This window comes from Mobula birostris, chromosome 28, assembly GCF_030028105.1.
Source record: "Mobula birostris isolate sMobBir1 chromosome 28, sMobBir1.hap1, whole genome shotgun sequence".
In the NCBI taxonomy this organism is placed as follows: Eukaryota; Metazoa; Chordata; class Chondrichthyes; order Myliobatiformes; family Myliobatidae; genus Mobula; species Mobula birostris.
This window is the reverse complement of record NC_092397.1, coordinates 20,546,737-20,564,355: the sequence shown is the minus strand read 5'-3', so window position 1 is coordinate 20,564,355 and position 17,619 is coordinate 20,546,737. Positions and strand designations below refer to the sequence as shown.

The following is a 17,619-nucleotide window of genomic DNA, read 5'->3' as shown; positions in this document are numbered from 1 at the left end:
AAGCATAACGAATGTTTTAGATGTAAAAATTGGAGAAGGCCTCTGGCAATATGAAGCAAGCAAGAGAGAAGTTAAAGAGAGAATCAGAAGTGCCAAACCGGGACAAAGAATGACTTTGGTGAGAAGGGGCACTCCAGAGAGGATACCGCAACACAAGGACAAAGGAGAGGGTTGATGTCTGGATCCAGAGGAAGTGGGCGAGGGACTAAACCAGTTCTTCACATCAGTATTCATCAACGTGGTCATCGAGGATAGTGAGATCAGAGAAGGAAGTGATGCTGATATTCCAGGGCACGTTGTTCCTCAGATGATAGAGACAAACCAGGAAAATATAGACTAGTGAGATTTGGATCAATGCTCGGGAAAGTATTCGAGAAGACTCAGACATAGGATCTCTCATAACTGTTAGGAGGGTAACATGAGGATATCAGAATTTGGAAGGCAAAGTGAGCAAAATCCCAAGAGATTCTCTTGGTATATTCAGAGGAAAAGGGAGGTTAGAGAATCATTCCCCTTGGAGATGAACATGGCATCGGTGTGTGAAACCGAAGGAAATACGAGAGGCTTTCCATGAATATTACCAACAGTTATCTCACCATTGAGAAAATGCGGAAGCTAAGGAAGTGACAGAAATGAGCTGCGATGTCTTAGACCACATTCAAATGGGCAGGGATCTATATCGGAGACTTTAAGGTGCATTAAAGTTGTTAAATCTCCCGGGCCTTATCAGGTACATTCTCGTACTTTGTGGGAAGTTAGAGAATACACTGTGGAGGCCAGGGGAGAGATTGTTGCTTCATCTCAGGCCACAGCTGGACAGTGACTAATCCAGAATTGATAGTTTTAAGGCCAACTCTGTGGATGACACAAAGAGAGATGTAAAGGCAGGCAATGTTGAGGAAGCAGGGAGTGTGCAGTAGCACTTGCACAGATTTAGAGAATGGACAAAGAGGTGCCAGATGAAATACAGTATAAGGAAGTGTGTGGTCATGTACTCTCGTAGGATAAATAAAGGTGTAAGCTCTTTGTAATCAAGGAGTAAATTGAGAAATCAGACGTGCAAAGGGACTTTGGGGTCAATAGACAATAGAGAATAGGTGCAGGAGTAGGCCATTCGGCCCTTCGAGCCAGCACCGCCATTCACTGTGATCATGGCTGATCATCCACAATCAGTATCCAGTTCCTGCCTTATCCCCATAACCTTTGATTCCGCTATCTTTAAGAGCTCTATCCATCTCTTTCTTGAACGCATCCAGAGACTTGGCCTCCACAGCCTTCTGGGGCAGAGCATTCCATATATCCACCACTCTCTGGGTGAAAAAGTTTTTTCTCAACTCTGTTCTAAATGGCCTACCCCTAATTCTTAAACTGTGGCCTCTGGTTCTGGACTCACCCATCAGTGGGAACATGCTTCCTGTCTCCAGCGTGTCCAATCCCTTAATAATCTTATATGTTTCAATAAGATCCCCTCACAGCCTTCTAAATTCCAGAGTATATAAGCCCAGTCGCTCCAATCTTTTGACATATGACAGTCTCGCCATCCCGGGAATTAACCTTGTGAATCTACGCCGCACTCCCTCTATAGCAACAATGTCCTTCCTAAAATCTGGAGACCAAAACTGCACACAGTACTCCAGGTGTGGTCTCACCAGGGCCCTGTACAGCTGCAGAAGGACCTCTTTGCTCTTATACTCAATTCCCCTTGTTATGAAGGCCAGAATGCCATTAGGTTTCTTCACTGCCTGCCGTACTTGCATGCTTGCTTTCAGTGACTGATGTACAAGAACACCTAGATCCTGTTGTGCTTCCTCTTTTGTTAACTTGACTCCATTTAGATAATAATCTGCCTTCCCATTCTTACCACCAAAGTGGATAACCTCACATTTATCCACATTAAACTGCATCTCCCATGCACCTGCCCACTCATCCAGCCTGTCCAAGACACCCTGCATTCTCATAATATCCTCCTCACATTTCACACTGCCACCCAGATTTGTGTCATCGGCAAATTTGCTAATGTTACTTTCAATTCCCTCATCTAAATCATTAATATATATTGTAAACAGCTGCGGTCCCAGCACTGAATCCTGCGGTACCCCATTGGTCACTACCTGCCATTCCGAAAGGGACCCGTTAATCGCTACTCTTTGCTTTCTGTCAGCCAGCCAATTTTCAATCCATGTCAGTGCTCTGCCCCCAATACCATGTGGCCTAATTTTGCCCACTAATCTCCTGTGTGGGACTTTATCAAAGGCTTTCTGAAAGTCCAGGTACACTACATCCACTGGCTCGCCCTTGTCCATTTTCATAGTCACATTCTCAAAAAATTCCAGAAGATTAGTCAAGCATGATTTCCCCTTCGTAAATCCATGCTGACTCAGACCAAGCCTGTTACTGCTATCCAGATGTGTCGTAATTTCATCTTTTATAATTGACTCCAGCATCTTTCCCACCACCGACGTCAGGCTAACCGGTCTATAATTCCCTGCTTTCTCTCTTCCTCCCTTCTTGAAGATAGGGACAACATTAGCCACCCTCCAATCCACAGGAACTGATCCTGAATCTATAGAACATTGGAAAATGATTACCAATGTGTCCACGATTTCTAAAGCCACCTCCTTAAGTACCCTGGGATGCAGACCATCAGGTCCCGGGACTTAGCAGCCTTCAGACCCTACAGCCTATCCAACACCATTTCCTGCCTAATATAAATTTCCTTCAATTCATCCAATACCCTAGGTCCTTTGGCCACTATTACATCTGGGAGATTGTTTGTGTCTTCCCTAGTGAAGACAGATCCAAAGTACCTGTTCAACTCGTCTGCTATTTCCTTGTTCCCCATAATAAATTCACCAGGAAGGTCAATGTTCATGTTGAGCTGGTAACAAGGAAGACAAATGTACAGGCCACCTAACAGTAGTAGTGAGGTTGGGGATGGAATTAAACAGGAAATTAGAAATGTGTGCAATAAAGGAACAGCAGTTATAATGGGTGACTTCAATCTACATGTAGATTGGGTGAACCAAATTGGTAAAGGTGCTGAGGAAGAGGATTTCTTGGAATGTATGCGGGATGGTTTTTTGAACCAACATGTTGAGGAACCAACCAGAGAGCAGGCTATTCTGGACTGGGTATTGAGCAATGAGGAAGGGTTAATTAGCAATCTTGTCGTGAGAGGCCCTTTGGGTAAGAGTGACCATAATATGGTGGAATTCTTCATTAAGATGGAGAGTGACATAGTTAATTCAGAAACAAAGGTTCTGAATTTAAAGAAGGGTAACTTTGAAGGTATGAGACGTGAACTAGCTAAGATAGACTGGCAAATGACACTTAAAGGGTTGACAATGGATATGCAATGGCAAGCATTTAAAGATCACATGGATGAACTACAACAATTGTTTATCCCAGTTTGGCAAAAGAATAAATCAAGGAAGGTAGTGCACCCGTGGCTGACAAGGGAAATTAGGGATAGTATCAATTCCAAAGAAGAAGCATACAAATTAGCCAGAAAAAGTGGCTCACCTGAGGACTGGGAGAAATTCAGAGTTCAGCAGAGGAGGATAAAGGGCTTAATTAGGAAGGGAAAAAAGATTATGAGAGAAAACTGGCAGGGAACATAAAAACTGACTGTAAAAGCTTTTATAGATATGTGAAAAGAAAAAGATTGGTTAAGACAAATGTAGGTCCCCCACAGACAGAAACAGGTGAATTGATTATGGGGAGCAAGGACATGGCAGACCAATTGAATAATTACTTTGGTTCTGTCCTCACTAAGGAGGACATAAATAATCTTCCAGAAATAGTCGGGGACAGAGGGTCCAGTGAGATGGAGGAACTGAGAGAAATACATGTTAGTAGGGAAGTGGTGTTAGGTAAATTGAAGGGATTGAAGGCGGATAAATCCCCAGGGCCAGATGGTCTGCGTCCCAGAGTGCTTAAGGAAGTAGCCCAAGAAATAGTGAATGCATTAGTGATAATTTTTCAAAACTCTTTAGATTCTGGACTAGTTCCTGAGAATTGGAGGGTGGTTACTGTAACCCCACTTTTTAAAAAAGGAGGGAGAGAGAAACCAGGGAATTATAGACCTGTTAGCCTAACATCAGTGGTGGGGAAACTGCTAGAGTCAGTTATCAAAGATGTGATAACAGCACATTTGGAAAGCGGTGATATCATCGGACAAAGTCAGCATGGATTTGTGAAAGGAAAATCATGTCTGACGAATCTCATAGAAGTTTTTGAGGATGTAACTAGTAGAGTGGATAGGGGAGAACCAGTGTATGTGGTATATTTGGATTTTCAAACGGCTTTTGACAAGGTCCCACACAGGAGATTAGTGTGCAAACTTAAAGCACACGGTATTGGGGGTAAGGTATTGATGTGGATAGAGAGTTGGTTGGCAGACAGGAAGTAAAGAGTGGGAATAAACGGGATCTTTTCAGAATGGCAGGAAGTGACTAGTGGGGTACCGCAAGGCTCAGTGCTGGGACCCCAGTTGTTTACAATATATATTAATGACTTGGATGAGGGAATTAAATGCAGCATCTCCAAGTTTGCGGATGACACGAAGCTGAGCGGCAGTGTTAGCTGTGAGGAGGATGCTAAGAGGATGCAGAGTGACTTGGATAGGTTGGGTGAGTGGGCAAATTCATGGCAGATGTAATTTAATGTGGATAAATGTGAAGTTATCCACTTTGGTGGCAAAAAGAGGAAAACAGATTATTATCTGAATGGTGGCCGATTAGGAAAAGGGGAGGTGCAACGAGACCTGGGTGTCATTATACACCAGTCATTGAAAGTGGGCATGCAGGTACAGCAGGTGGTGAAAAAGGCGAATGGTATGCTGGCATTTATAGCGAGAGGATTCGAGTACAGGAGCAGGGAGGTACTACTGCAGTTGTACAAGGCCTTGGTGAGACCACACCTGGAGTATTGTGTGCAGTTTTGGTCCCCTAATCTGAGGAAAGACATTCTTGCCATAGAGGGAGTACAAAGAAGGTTCAACAGATTGATTCCTGGGATGGCAGGACTTTCATATGAAGAAAGACTGGATCGGCTAGGCTTATACTCGTTGGAATTTAGAAGATTGAGGAGGGATCTTATTGAAAGGTATAAAATCCTAAAGGGATTGGACAGGCTAGACGCAGGAAGATTGTTCCCGATGTCGGGGAAGTCCAGAACGAGGGGTCACAGTTTGAGGATAAAGGGGAAGCCTTTTAGGACAGAGATTAGGAAAAACTTCTTTACACAGAGAGTGGTGAATCTGTGGAATTCTCTGCCACAGGAAACAATTGAGGCCAGTTCATTGGCTATATTTAAGAGGGGGTTAGATATGGCCCTTGTGGCTATAGGGATCGGGAGTATGGAGGGAATGGTGGTACAGGGTTCTGAGTTGGATGATCAGCCATGATCATACTAAATGGCGGTGCAGGCTCAAAGGGCCGAATGGCCTACTCCTGCACCTATTTTCTATGTTTCTATGTAATGTTCTCATTCATTTCCAGAGAACTAGAATATAAAAACAAACATCTAACGCTGAGGCTTTACAAGGGTTTGGTCAGACCATATTTGGAGGATTATGAGCAGATCTGGGTCACTTTTCTAAGCTGCTGGCATTGCAGAGGCTGCAGGGGAGACTCACGGGAATGATCCCGGGACTGAAGGGACAACGACGTAATGATCATTTGATGCTCTTGGCCTGAACTGGCTGGAGTCCAGAGGAATGACAGAGGATAGTATTGAAAACTATTGAATATTGAAAGCCCTAGATAGAGTTGATGTGAGAGGATGTTTCCAATAATGGAAGAATCACACCTTCAGAATAGAGATTTCTCTCTAGAACAGATATGAGGAGGAATCATTTTGTCAGAAGGTGATGAATCAATGGAATTCATTGCCACAGACGGCCAAAAAACAGTCATTAGGTATATTTAAAGCAGAGGTTAGAAGGTTCTTAATTATTAAGGGCATCAGAGTTTACGGGGACAAGGCAGGAGAATGGGGAGTAATAAATCCGGCATGATGGAACGGCAGAACAGACAGGATGGGCCAAATGGCCTAATCCTGCTCCTACGACTTAAGGACTCACAGTTTAATGCGGTGCCATTGTTTCAAAAAGGTTGTGAAAACTAGCCGGAACACTACAGGCCAGTTGTTGGGTAAATTGCAAGTTTCTGAGGGACTGGATCTACCAACATTTGGTCTGATTCAGGACAGTCAGCACAGCTTTGTGCAAGGGAAATCATGTCTGACAATCTCTTGCAGCTCTTCGAGGAACTTCACAAGAGCGTTGATGAGGTTAGGGCTGTGGATGTTGTCTGTATGGACATCAGCCAGGCCTTTGACACAGGTCTGGAGGGTTAGATCTGGAAGATGAAATCCATGAGAGATAGTCTATTAGTTTCATAATTGCCTCAGTGATAGGAAGCAGAGGCTGATGGTTGAGGGTTGTGCCTCCGGCTGGAGGTCTCTGTCTCGTGGTGTGCCACTGGGTGCCGGGACATTTGTTGTTCATAATTTATATAAACAATGTCGATGTGAATGTATAGTTCACATACATGTATAGCCAGGATAATCAAGGACATGACCCACCCAGCCAACAGACTTTTCGTCCCTCTTCCCTCCAGCAGAAGGTTCAGGATCTTGAAGACTCTTAAGGCCAGATTTGGGAACAGCTTCCTTCCAACTGTGATAGGACCACTGAACGGATCCTGACCCGGATCTGGGCCGTACCCTCCAAATATCCGGACCTACCTCTCGGCTTTTTTGCACTACCTTATTTCCCATTTTTCTATTTTCTATTTATTATTTATAATTTAAATTTTTAATATTTACTAATTTTAACTAGTTTTAATATCTTTAATATTTAATATTTGTAATCCAGGGAGTGTGAAGCACAGAACCAAATATCGCTTTGATGATTGTACGTTCTAGTACCAATTGTTTGGCGACAATAAAGTAAAGTGTTAAGTAGTTCACTGAAAGTGACATCTCAGCTAGATACGGTGGTGAAGGTGTCTGACCTGCTGGCCTTCATCACTCGTGGCACAGAGTATAAGAGTTGAGAAGATGTGTTGTAGAGAAACAAGTTTTTCATGAGGACTGACTTGGGATTCTGTGTAAAGTTTTGATCAGCCATTTGTAGCAAAAATATGTTTTTAAACTAGAAAGAGCACAGAGAAAGAAAAATTGCCAGGTTGTTGTTTGGACTTGGGGGTCTGAGTTATCGGGAGAGGTGGTATAGACGAGTATTTTATACCCTGGAGCATACATATTAAGGGGTGAACCTGACAGAGGGATGTAAGATCAATGGGACCAGGAAAGGGTTGGTAAAAACACGAGGACTGGTGTTTCAGATCAGAGGCAAGAGATTTAAAAGGGACATAGCGGGCAGAGGGTGGTGTGTATTTGGAATGAGCTGCCAGTGGTCGAGGCAGACACATTAGAAACATTCTAAAACCACCTGAGTAAGTACACGGTTAGCAAAGGTTTCGAGGTCTATGGGCTCAGCAGAGCCAGGCTGGATTAGCTCAGCAGGGAGGAGGACAGCCAAAGCACCTGTTTTCCACATTGTATTAACTCTGATTCTCATTGCAAAGCCAAAGGATGCAGGAATGACAGGAGCCTTTGAAGCACTGAGATACAGGGGGATGTTGGGTCGCAGAAAAAGATTCCTCCTGAAAATGACAAAACTGGACATCCTGGTGAAGGGGCTCAGCTGTTGAGGATAAAAGTCGGCAGCCATGTTGCAGCTGCACACAACTTTGGTCAGATCACTTCAGGCGTCTTGTGATCAGATCTGGTTGTCACATCACAGGAAAGACAGTTTCAGTTATAACATTAGATTGAACAAACGTACATCTTTTACTGCTGAGTTTCAAAGGCTGAGCAGAGACTTATTAAAATAAATAAGGTAGACAGACTTTTACACAGGCAGCAAATGTCAGATACTCAAGAGCAGAGCTTTAATTTAAAAAAGAGAGAGGGAATGTTTAAAATAGATTTGGGAGGTGAGTTCTTATTTTCCATGGAGACTGGTGGGTGTTTGAAAAATGCTGCTGGGGAAAGTGAAGCTGACACACCAGTAATGCTTAAATCATAAACAAGAGAAAATCTGCAGATGCTGGAAATCCGAGGAACAGACACAGAATGCTGGAAGAACTCAACAGGCCATGCAGCATCTGTGGAAAAAAAAAGTACAGTTGACATTTCAGACTGAAACCCTTGGGCAGGTCTGGAGAGAAAAAAAGCTGAGGAGTAGATTAATAAGGTGGGGGAAGACAGAGAGAAACACCAGGTGATAGGTGAATCCTGGAGGGGGACGGGTGAAGTCAAGAGCTGGGAAGTTGATTGGTGAAATTGACTGACGGCCATGGAAGGAAGAAAAAGGGGGAGGAGCACCAGTGGGAAACAATAGGCAGGGAAGGGGATAAGGTGAGAGAGGGAAAAAGGGGTTGGCAAATGGTGATGGGGAAGGGTGTTGGTGGCATTACCATAAATTTGAGAAATAAATGTTCATGCCATCAGGTTGGAGGCTACCCAAACAGAATATAAGGAGTTGTTTCTCCAACTGAAGCGTGGCCTCATCACGACTCTGGAGGAGGCCATCACTGGACATATCAGAATGGGAAAGGGAAGTGGAATTAAAATGGGTGGCCACTGCTCTGTTGGATGGAGTGCTGATCCATGGTGAAGTGGTCTCCCAATCTACATGGGGTCTCATCGATATGCAGGAGGCCACAACAGGAGCACTGAACACAGTATATCACCCCAACAGACTTATAGGTGGCGCTGTCTCACCTGGAGGGACTGTTGAGGGCCCTGAAAGGTAGTGAGGGGTAGGGACAGGTGTAGCACTTGTTCTGCCTGCAAGAATAAGCGCCTGGAGGTGGATTGGCGGGAAGGACAATGGACAAGGTAGATGTGTAGGGAGCAATCCCTGCGGAAAGCAGAGAGATATGTTTGGTGGTGGGATCCTGTTGGAGATGGCAGAAGTTTCAGAGAATTATGTGCTGGACACGGAAGCTGCTGTGGTGGCAGGTGGTAACTAGTAAAGTTTAAGAGGTGTTTGGTCAGGCACGAACAGGCAGGGACTGGAGGGATATGGACAGGTTCAGCCAGATGGGATCGGTTGTGGTCAGTGCAGACACTGTGGGCTGAAGGGCCTTTCCCTGTGCTGTGTGTTGTGTGTTGAAACTCAGACGGACACTCACTGTTACCGGTCGGCAGGCAGGAAGAGAAGAAGCCGATGTTCACAGTGGACACGCAGTCAGGTCCACCAGTCCGCTCCCACATCCACATGGCAATGGCAGACAACAAGAAGCAGCTCGTCTCATCACCTCTGTGGCCCATTCCATCACCTCTCATTCTTCCAAAGGGCAGCAGGTTCAGACCGACCCTTCAGTTCAGTCGCTGCCGCCCCGCCGGGGGGAGGAAGCCTCACCTCCACCCCCGGGCCCAGGGCGCTCCCCCTCCCCCCTCCGCGGCCCGTTGCCATGGAAACGAGTCTCACGGTCCATGTGCTTCTCTGTGACGTCACAGGCAGCGACTCGAGAACGGGACGGGAAGGCAGCGGCCCAGGAGGCGGGGCAGAGTAAGCTGTCAATCAGAGGAGCCGCTGGTAAAGCTGCAAATGGGTCAACGTACTCTTCATGAAAAAGGGCCGCTTGGCGGGGGAAACCTCAACTCAACCCCGGGTCCAGGGCCCTCCCCGACCCTGGGGACTTTTCAAAGACTGCACTCTGGCTCTGAGACGTCTTTCCGCAAGAGGCTGTCTTGTCACGTGACATCGCGGCCGCAGCCCGGGAGGAGGAGCGATGTAGCTGTCAATCAGAGGAGCGGCAGCGGGCCGTCACTGTGCAGTGATTTTGCTGTCTGGATCCCCAGGAGGCGCTCATGGAGTGAGGTTAATTTTGGCTCCGGTCCATCACCGTTACTTTGTTTTAACCTATGATCACCCTTATTTAATTTATTTTTACCTACACTGAAAGATTTATACTATTGAATTATCCTTGAGCTTTGATTGTGAAATTTGAAGAAATGAGCAAAGAAATAAGTACAAGGTCTAAAGTGCCAGATCCTGAAAATGGGAAAGATTCCGACGGTAACAGGACGGAAGAAGGTGAACCTAAGCAAACTGGATTAACTTATTCAACATTGTTGAATTTTTTAAGTGAAAAATTTGAGGAAGAACGTAGAAGTTTTGAAGACTTGAAGTCACTTAAGGATTCTTTGGAATCGCTTCGTTACCAAATTAAGCAGCAACAAAGCAAAATTGCAGAATTGAACGACGCAGCTCGGAAGAAAGATCTGAAAATTGAGAGTTTGGAACAAAAATTGTCTTCGACGTCTAAAGAACTGAAGCTTTTTAAATCCAAGATTATTGATCTTGAAAATCGATCCACAAAACAGAACTAACTTATAATTAGTTTCCCCGAGGATGTCGAGGAAGGGGACCCTTTAAAATTGTTTTCCTAACTTTTAAAGGATGCGTTTTAGCTCTGAATTCCCGGACGACCCTTCATTGCTTGATCGTGTTCACCGTACACTTCGTCGAAATCCATTATGTTCACGTTAAAGAGTATCTCGTCCGAATTGCCCGTCGGCAAGGTATGATTAAATTTCAAGATTATGAATTCCGTCTCTTTGAAGATTTCAGTCTAATAGTGATGAAGGAGCGGCTGGCTTTCAAATCTCCGATGTCGGATGTTACCAAAAAGGTCTCAGACCAGCTTTGTTGTATTCTGCGCGTTTAAGAATTACTCCTCCGACTCCTCCGAACGGACCACGCCGTATCTTTCATTCCACAAGTGCTGTTCAAACTTTCTTGGATGAGTGGTATCGAACTGCTACGGACTAATTAATGCATGGCTCTGGTACTATTGGTTTTGCTGTTACGTGTTTTTTTTAAAGCCTATAATTAACTTACGAAGATGGACCTTTATAAGTTCAAGATTTTTGTTTTTGGTTGGTAGTGGAAGTGTTTTTCATATGAGTTAATTTTTTTTTCTTGTTGATGAATTTGTTTTTTTTTGCCCATTTTGTTAATTTTTAAATTTATAATTTTTCAAACTAACGTTTAATGGTTTTATGTTATTTTTTTATCTCACTGGGGGAACTTACCCTGTGTTTTCCCTTCGTATAACCAAGATGGCGTTTTGCCTTCCTCTTCCCATAATACCTTTCTTTTTCAAATACCATTTTTAATTGCTTATATTTGTAAATAATAATATGTACTGGCGCTTACTTTTTTCAGAAATTAAAATATTAAGATATTTTATTATATGTGTTAATTTTTTTGTGTTGTTGCCATAGTGTATTTTTTTTGGATTTTGCGTGGTTTTCTTTTCAACATATACCTTTTGAGCTGCCTTCTGGTGAAATGGGGGTAGATTTAGTCTTAGCTTATTTTCTGACCTTTTCTTGGCTTAGTTTTGGGTCTTTATGGATGGAGGATGGGGGGATTTCTACTTTTATTTTTTTTCAAATGGGCTGAATTAGAACTACAAAAATACTTGGCTAAATTAGAACTACAAAAATGTCTGCAGGTCGTTACTTCCGGTTCCTTTCTGAATTTTTGTTCCTCTTCCGATTTCATGAGTTTACATTTTGGTTCACTTTTTACATACCAAAGGGTGCATTCTAGGAAAATATAGTTCAGACTATTAATTTTGTCTCTTGGAATACAAACGGTTTAAACCATCCGATTAAATGGCAAAAGGGTTTTAAAGTATTCCATAGACTGAATGTTCATATTATTTTTGCTCAAGAAACTCGTGAGGAAAGAGGATAATCAGCGTTCGGAAGGGATATCTCAGGCCAAATTGAAAGGAGTTTCGATTTTTATAGGTTCCTCAATGACATTTTGTACATCAGACATTTTTTTTATAGATCCAAATGGCAGATTTTTGGTGATTACTGGGTTACTTTTTGATAGAAAAGTAATTATGCTTAATGTCTACACTCCAAACGTGGACTATCCTTAATTTTTAAGCAATTATTTACTTTTCCTTCTAATTTAAATGATTATATGTTGATAATGAGTGCTGATTTTAATTGTTGTTTAAATCAGCGGTCCCCAACCACCGGGCCGCGAGTAAACGATATGAATCAGCTGCACCTTTCCTCATTCCATGTCACGCCCACTGTTGAGCTTGAATGCACACGAGGCCATTACCCGCGCGTCATCCATGTCAGCGCGGGAAGGAGATCAACTCCTCGAGCTTGCAAATGACGGTGGGCTGAAAAGTATGTTTGACATAACATCTCTGCCGGCATTCTGGATCAAAGTCGAGGCCAAATATCCTGAGATAGCTATGAAAGCACTGAAAATGTTGCTTCCATTTCCAACATATCTCTGCAATGAATGCAACAAAAACTAAATCGCGGAATAGGTGGGATGTAAAGAATCCCCTTCGAGTATTGCTGCCACCCATCACCCCTCGATAGGACTGACTTGTTGTCGGGAACAAGCCCAGGGCTCCCACTGATTCAGCGATATTGGTGTGTAGCAATGATTTTGTATGTTCTTATGAGGAAAATATGTGCTGTGTTTAATATCCAAACATTACTTAAAATGATATGATGCTATTGACTTATAAGTGACTTAAATAACTATATAACAATCACAGCACAGAAACAGGCCATCTCAGCCCTTCTTGTCTGTGCCGAACGCTACTCTCACCTAGTCCCACTGACCTGCACTCAGCCCATAACCCTCCATTCCTTTCCTGTCCATATACCTATCTAATTTTTCTTTAAATGATAATATCGAACTTGCCTCTACCACTTCTACTGGAAGTTTGTTCAACGCTTACTTCAAGCTCCCCTGTCCTCCCCTGATAATTGGCTTATGACTATATTCATGCGAGGAAAATATGTGCTGTGTGTTTAATATTAAATTCATTAGATAAATACTTTTAGAAACGAAATTGAGTATATTAGCCACTCATCACCTATATTCTGGTCGTGATTAACACCCCTCCCCCCCAAACAGAATTGCCAAAAATGATTTGTGGAAAAGAAAGGCATGTAAACGCATGCATGTTGGTGCCCGCACAAGGCTTCATGGTCAGTGTAGTCTTTCTTGGGGTAAACACAACGTAGTTGACTGCTACTCTTGCCCATTGGCAACCCTAGACCGCGCCCCCCCCCGCCCGATGTCGGCGGGTCCGCAAGAATATTGTCAATATTAAACCAGTCTGCAGTGCAAAAAAGGTTGGGGACCCCTGGTTTAAATCCTTTGATGGATAGATCTATATCTAGTCAGGCTTTACCAAATGTGTTGGCTACTCTTATGAACTCTTTTATGATTGAATCTGGTGTGACGGGGTCCTGAATTACCTCTATGAACTGTGCTTTTGAAAAGTGAGAGAGTTATTTAACACCAACATCTTGTTTTGAAAGAGAGAGAGAGACAGAGACTAACTGTTGGACTGTCACTTTAAGGCACGAGAAAGAACTGGTTAACTTTTGGATTTCTGCTGAGTTCGAGAGAGGGATGGCACCGAGCAGCTCGTAAGTTGCTATGGTGACTGAAGACAGGTTGTTGATACTTCTCAAGGACAGTTCTCCTGCTTGTGCATTTCTTCACAGAGTGAGGAAGGAGCAGTTATTTGAGTGACAGCTGAGGCTCAGCACGGGAAGATAAAATAGGAGGTCAGATGATAGACTTCCGACACATGTTCTGGACATTGAATGAGCGTTGTGCCCGCAGGAAAAGTGGATTTGGAGGATCGATCCATCGCTCTTGCAGTGGAAAGAGGAAAAGTGTTGACTGGTGGGGAGTTGTCCATGTCTCCACCCTTGCCTGGGGGATAGCTCCACCATAGAAAACTGGTCCCCTTTGTTAAAGTCACAGTCGGTGACCTTTAAAGGATTTCGAAGGACAACGAGAAGATCGACGGTGTCAGCTCACCTGAAGACTCAAATCTCTCCCTCTCTCTCTCCATACCACAAACTGAACTGAACTGAACTTTACTCATCATTGTAAGATTGTATCTTTTTACCCCTAGACTTTAAGAAGCTTGGTTTTTCATACATATATTTCCACACTTACTGATATACTTATATAATCATTGCTAACCTGTTTGATTTATCTACATTTATTCTACTGTATTGTGTAGTTACTAATAAATATTATTAGTTAGTAGCAATACTGGACTCCAAAGTGTTTTCAATCTCTGCTGGTTCTATATTCCCGTCATGGGGGATGTGACACTGGAATGTCAGAAATTTGGAAATTTCTACACTCCAAGGATAAAGGGTTTTCATTCTTCTCACATGTATATCATACTTATTCTAGAATTGACTGCTTTTTTATTGATTCTCGTTTAATTCCTTCTGTGATTGACTGTAACTGTGACATTATTTCCATTTCTGATCATGCACCAATGAAACTTTCTATCAAGTTGATCGATACGTCTCCTAATACTGGACAATGGTGGTTTAATTCCAATCTGCTTCAAGATTCGGATTTCATTAAATTTATCAAGGAACAGATTGATTTCTTCTTTTCAACTAATATTATGGAAGAAATTTCCAGCGGAACATTATGGGACACTTTTAAAGCATATATCCATGGACAGATTATATTTATATCTTGGATTTATTTAAGGCTAATTTTTTACCTTTAATTGATCTGATTAAACATCTGTTTACGAAATGGTCACCAATATCTGTCATTGATAGGTTGGATCAATGCTATCAAGATGATTATTATATTTATTTCAAGCGGTGCCAATTTTTATTATGAAATCCTTTCTTGATAATATTGATTCTAAAATGTCTTCATATATATGGCAGAATAAAAATCCTATGTTAGGTAAAAAATATTTACAGAAGTCTGAAAAGGAGGGTGGTCTGGCATTGCTGAACTTCAGATTTTACTATTGAGCAATTAATATTCGACATTTAAAATTTTGGACCTGGGACTCGGACATAATTTCAAGTCTACATTGGGTAAATCTTGAATGTAAATCTGTACAAGGGTTTTCATTGGGTTCTATTTTAGATAGATAGATAGATATACTTTATTGATCCCAAGGGAAACTGGGTAATTGGGTTTTAGGGACTTTGCTTCCCTTTGTTCTTTCTAAATTGCATCGACAAATGGATAATCCAACAGTTAAGTACACTTTACGAATATGGTTCCAATTTTGAAATTTTTTTGGGTTGAATCGATTTATTCTAGCAAGCCCTATTATATCTAATATTTTTTTGATCCCTCTATTATGGATCAAGCCTATTTGTTTTGGAAAATCAAAGGTATATTATGATTTTCTGATGTATTTTTGGATAATTGTTTCATGTCCTTTGAACAATTATCTAATAAATATAATTTGCCTAGATCCTATTTCTTTAGATATTTACAGATTAGAAACTTTTAAAACACTGTTCTTCCTCCCGTTCTGAATCTAGATCCAATGGATATTTTGGGAAAACTTTTAGATTTAAATCTATTTCAGAAAGGTGCAATAGCAACTATTTATAATATAATTATGAAAATACATCCAGACTTATGTAATAAAATTAAGAATGGTTGGGAAAGGGAATTTAAGATTACTTTACCAATTGAAAAATAGGAAAAAAGTTCTTCAATTAGTTAATTCTTCCTCTATATGTGCTAAACATGTACTGATACAGTTTAAAGTAGTACATAGGGCCCATATGTCTAATGATAAACTGGCTCGTTATTACTTATATAAATCATGTATGGGATAGATCTCACTCAGAGATTGCTTCTTTAACTCATATGTTCTGGTCATGCCCTTCTTTGAAAAATTATTGGAAAGATAGCTTTGATATTATTTCAACTGTTCTGTGTATTGATTTACAACCTCACCCTATTACTGCAATTTTTGGTTTACCAATGATAGAACCAAATCATTTAACCTCTTCAGCTTGTCAGATAATTGCATTTGTTACATTAATGGCTAGAAGATCCATTTTGCTGAATTGGAAGGAGATTACACCTCCCACTACATTTCATTGGTTCTCTCAAACTATATTGTGTTTAAACTTAGAAAAAATTAGAAGTGTCATTTATGATCCTTCTATTAAATTCAAAAAGACCTGGAGGCCATTTATTCAACACTTCCATATGATGTAATTTGACCTTTTCCAAACCTATTCTATTGCTTTCAAATATAAGGAGAGAGGGGCAGAGTTATTGACACTAACGGTCTTATTTGATGTAACAGAACAGCCCATGTCTTTTTCTTTTCTTTAGTTTAGTTGATTAGTATTGTTTAGATTAGTTTTTACTTTGGGGCATTTTGTTTTTTTTTCTTTTTTTCATGATATTTCTACTTTTTTTTTCTTATATTTGTATTTTGAGAATTTTTGGGAGGTTTAATATCCGTGTGTTAACTGAGTTTATATTTACATATGCTAGTCATTAACAATGTAATCTCAATAGCTTTGTATTAATACTATGTTCTGTTTAATATTTTGATATTAATCTGTTTAATATTGATTGGAAAACAATCTGTAATTGGGAGGGAAAATGAACCTCTTGTAAAAGAAAACAATAAAGATGTGGAAAATTGAAATGAGCAAGGTATGAAGCTAGACAGAGAAAAACTAATGCTGAAATGTTTAATATGAATCAATTTATTGCTGAGAATTTTAGCTTAATTGGTAAAGCACAGTGAGTCTAGGAGATGGTGCGGGAGTTAATGGCAGAAAATAAAGAGATAGTAGAGTAACAAAGATGTGTCAGGCACCGGCTTGATGATATTTGGTTTCCCACACCGCTACATACTGCGTGCAGTTCTGGTGAACACACTGTAGGAGGAACATAAACACAAAATAATCTGCAGATGCTGGGGTCAAAGCAACACTCACAACACGCTGGAGGAACTCAGCAGGCTGGGCAGCATCTGTGGAAAAGATCGGTCGACGTTTCGGGCCGGAATCCTTCGTCAGGACCTGACAAAGGGTTCTGGGCCGAAACGTCGACCAATCATTTCCACGGATGCTGCCCGGCCTGCTGAGTTCCTCCAGCGTGTTGTGAGTGTAGGAGGAACATGATTGCACTGTAGTCTGTGACCTGGTGCTCCAGTCCCCATCCCCCTGCCAATCCCATGGAGCAGAATGAACCTCCCTGACAGTGTAGAGCAGATTAACCAGGATGTTGTCTGGGATGGAGCTCTTCCATTGTAAGACCATAAAATACAGGAGCAGAATTAGTCCATTTGGCCCAGTGAGTCTGCTCTGCCATTTCATCCATTTCCCTGTCAGCCCCAATCTCCTGATTAGTCCCTGTAATCATTTATGCCCTGACGAATCAAGAAACTATCAACCTCTGCTTTAAATATACTCAATGACGGTCTCCACAGTCACCTCTGGCGATGAATTCCACTCTCTGGCAGGAAATTCCTCCTCATCTCTGTTTAACTGGATGTCCCTCTATTCTGAGGCCATGCCTCTGATCCTCCATAGGAAACATCATCTCCATATCCACTCTACCACGGCCTTTCAACATTCAAGAGGTTTCAATAAGATTCCTCTCATTCATCTGAATTCTGGTGAGTACAGGCCCAGAGCAATCAAATGGTCTTCATATATTAACCCTTTCAATGCCAGAGTCATTCTCGTGAATGTCCTCTGAACCTTCACACA

General features: G+C 41.9%; 1 protein-coding gene and 1 long non-coding RNA gene across 4 annotated transcripts in view; one reads left to right on the top strand and one right to left on the bottom strand.

Annotated features, from left to right (window-relative positions):
- The window catches only part of LOC140189355 (uncharacterized), a 944,498-nt gene that overhangs the window by 135,458 nt on the left and 791,421 nt on the right, over positions 1-17,619 (top strand). The window lies entirely within an intron of this gene.
- The window catches only part of LOC140189141 (uncharacterized), a 57,016-nt gene that overhangs the window by 15,362 nt on the left and 24,035 nt on the right, over positions 1-17,619 (bottom strand). The window contains exon 1 of one of the 3 annotated variants that reach the window (XR_011883467.1): positions 9,210-9,473. The exons of the other annotated variants lie outside the window; for them this stretch is intronic. This is a non-coding gene — a long non-coding RNA (uncharacterized lncRNA). Of the gene's footprint in view, positions 1-9,209; positions 9,474-17,619 lie in introns of those variants that run through there. 3 annotated transcript variants of the gene reach the window in all.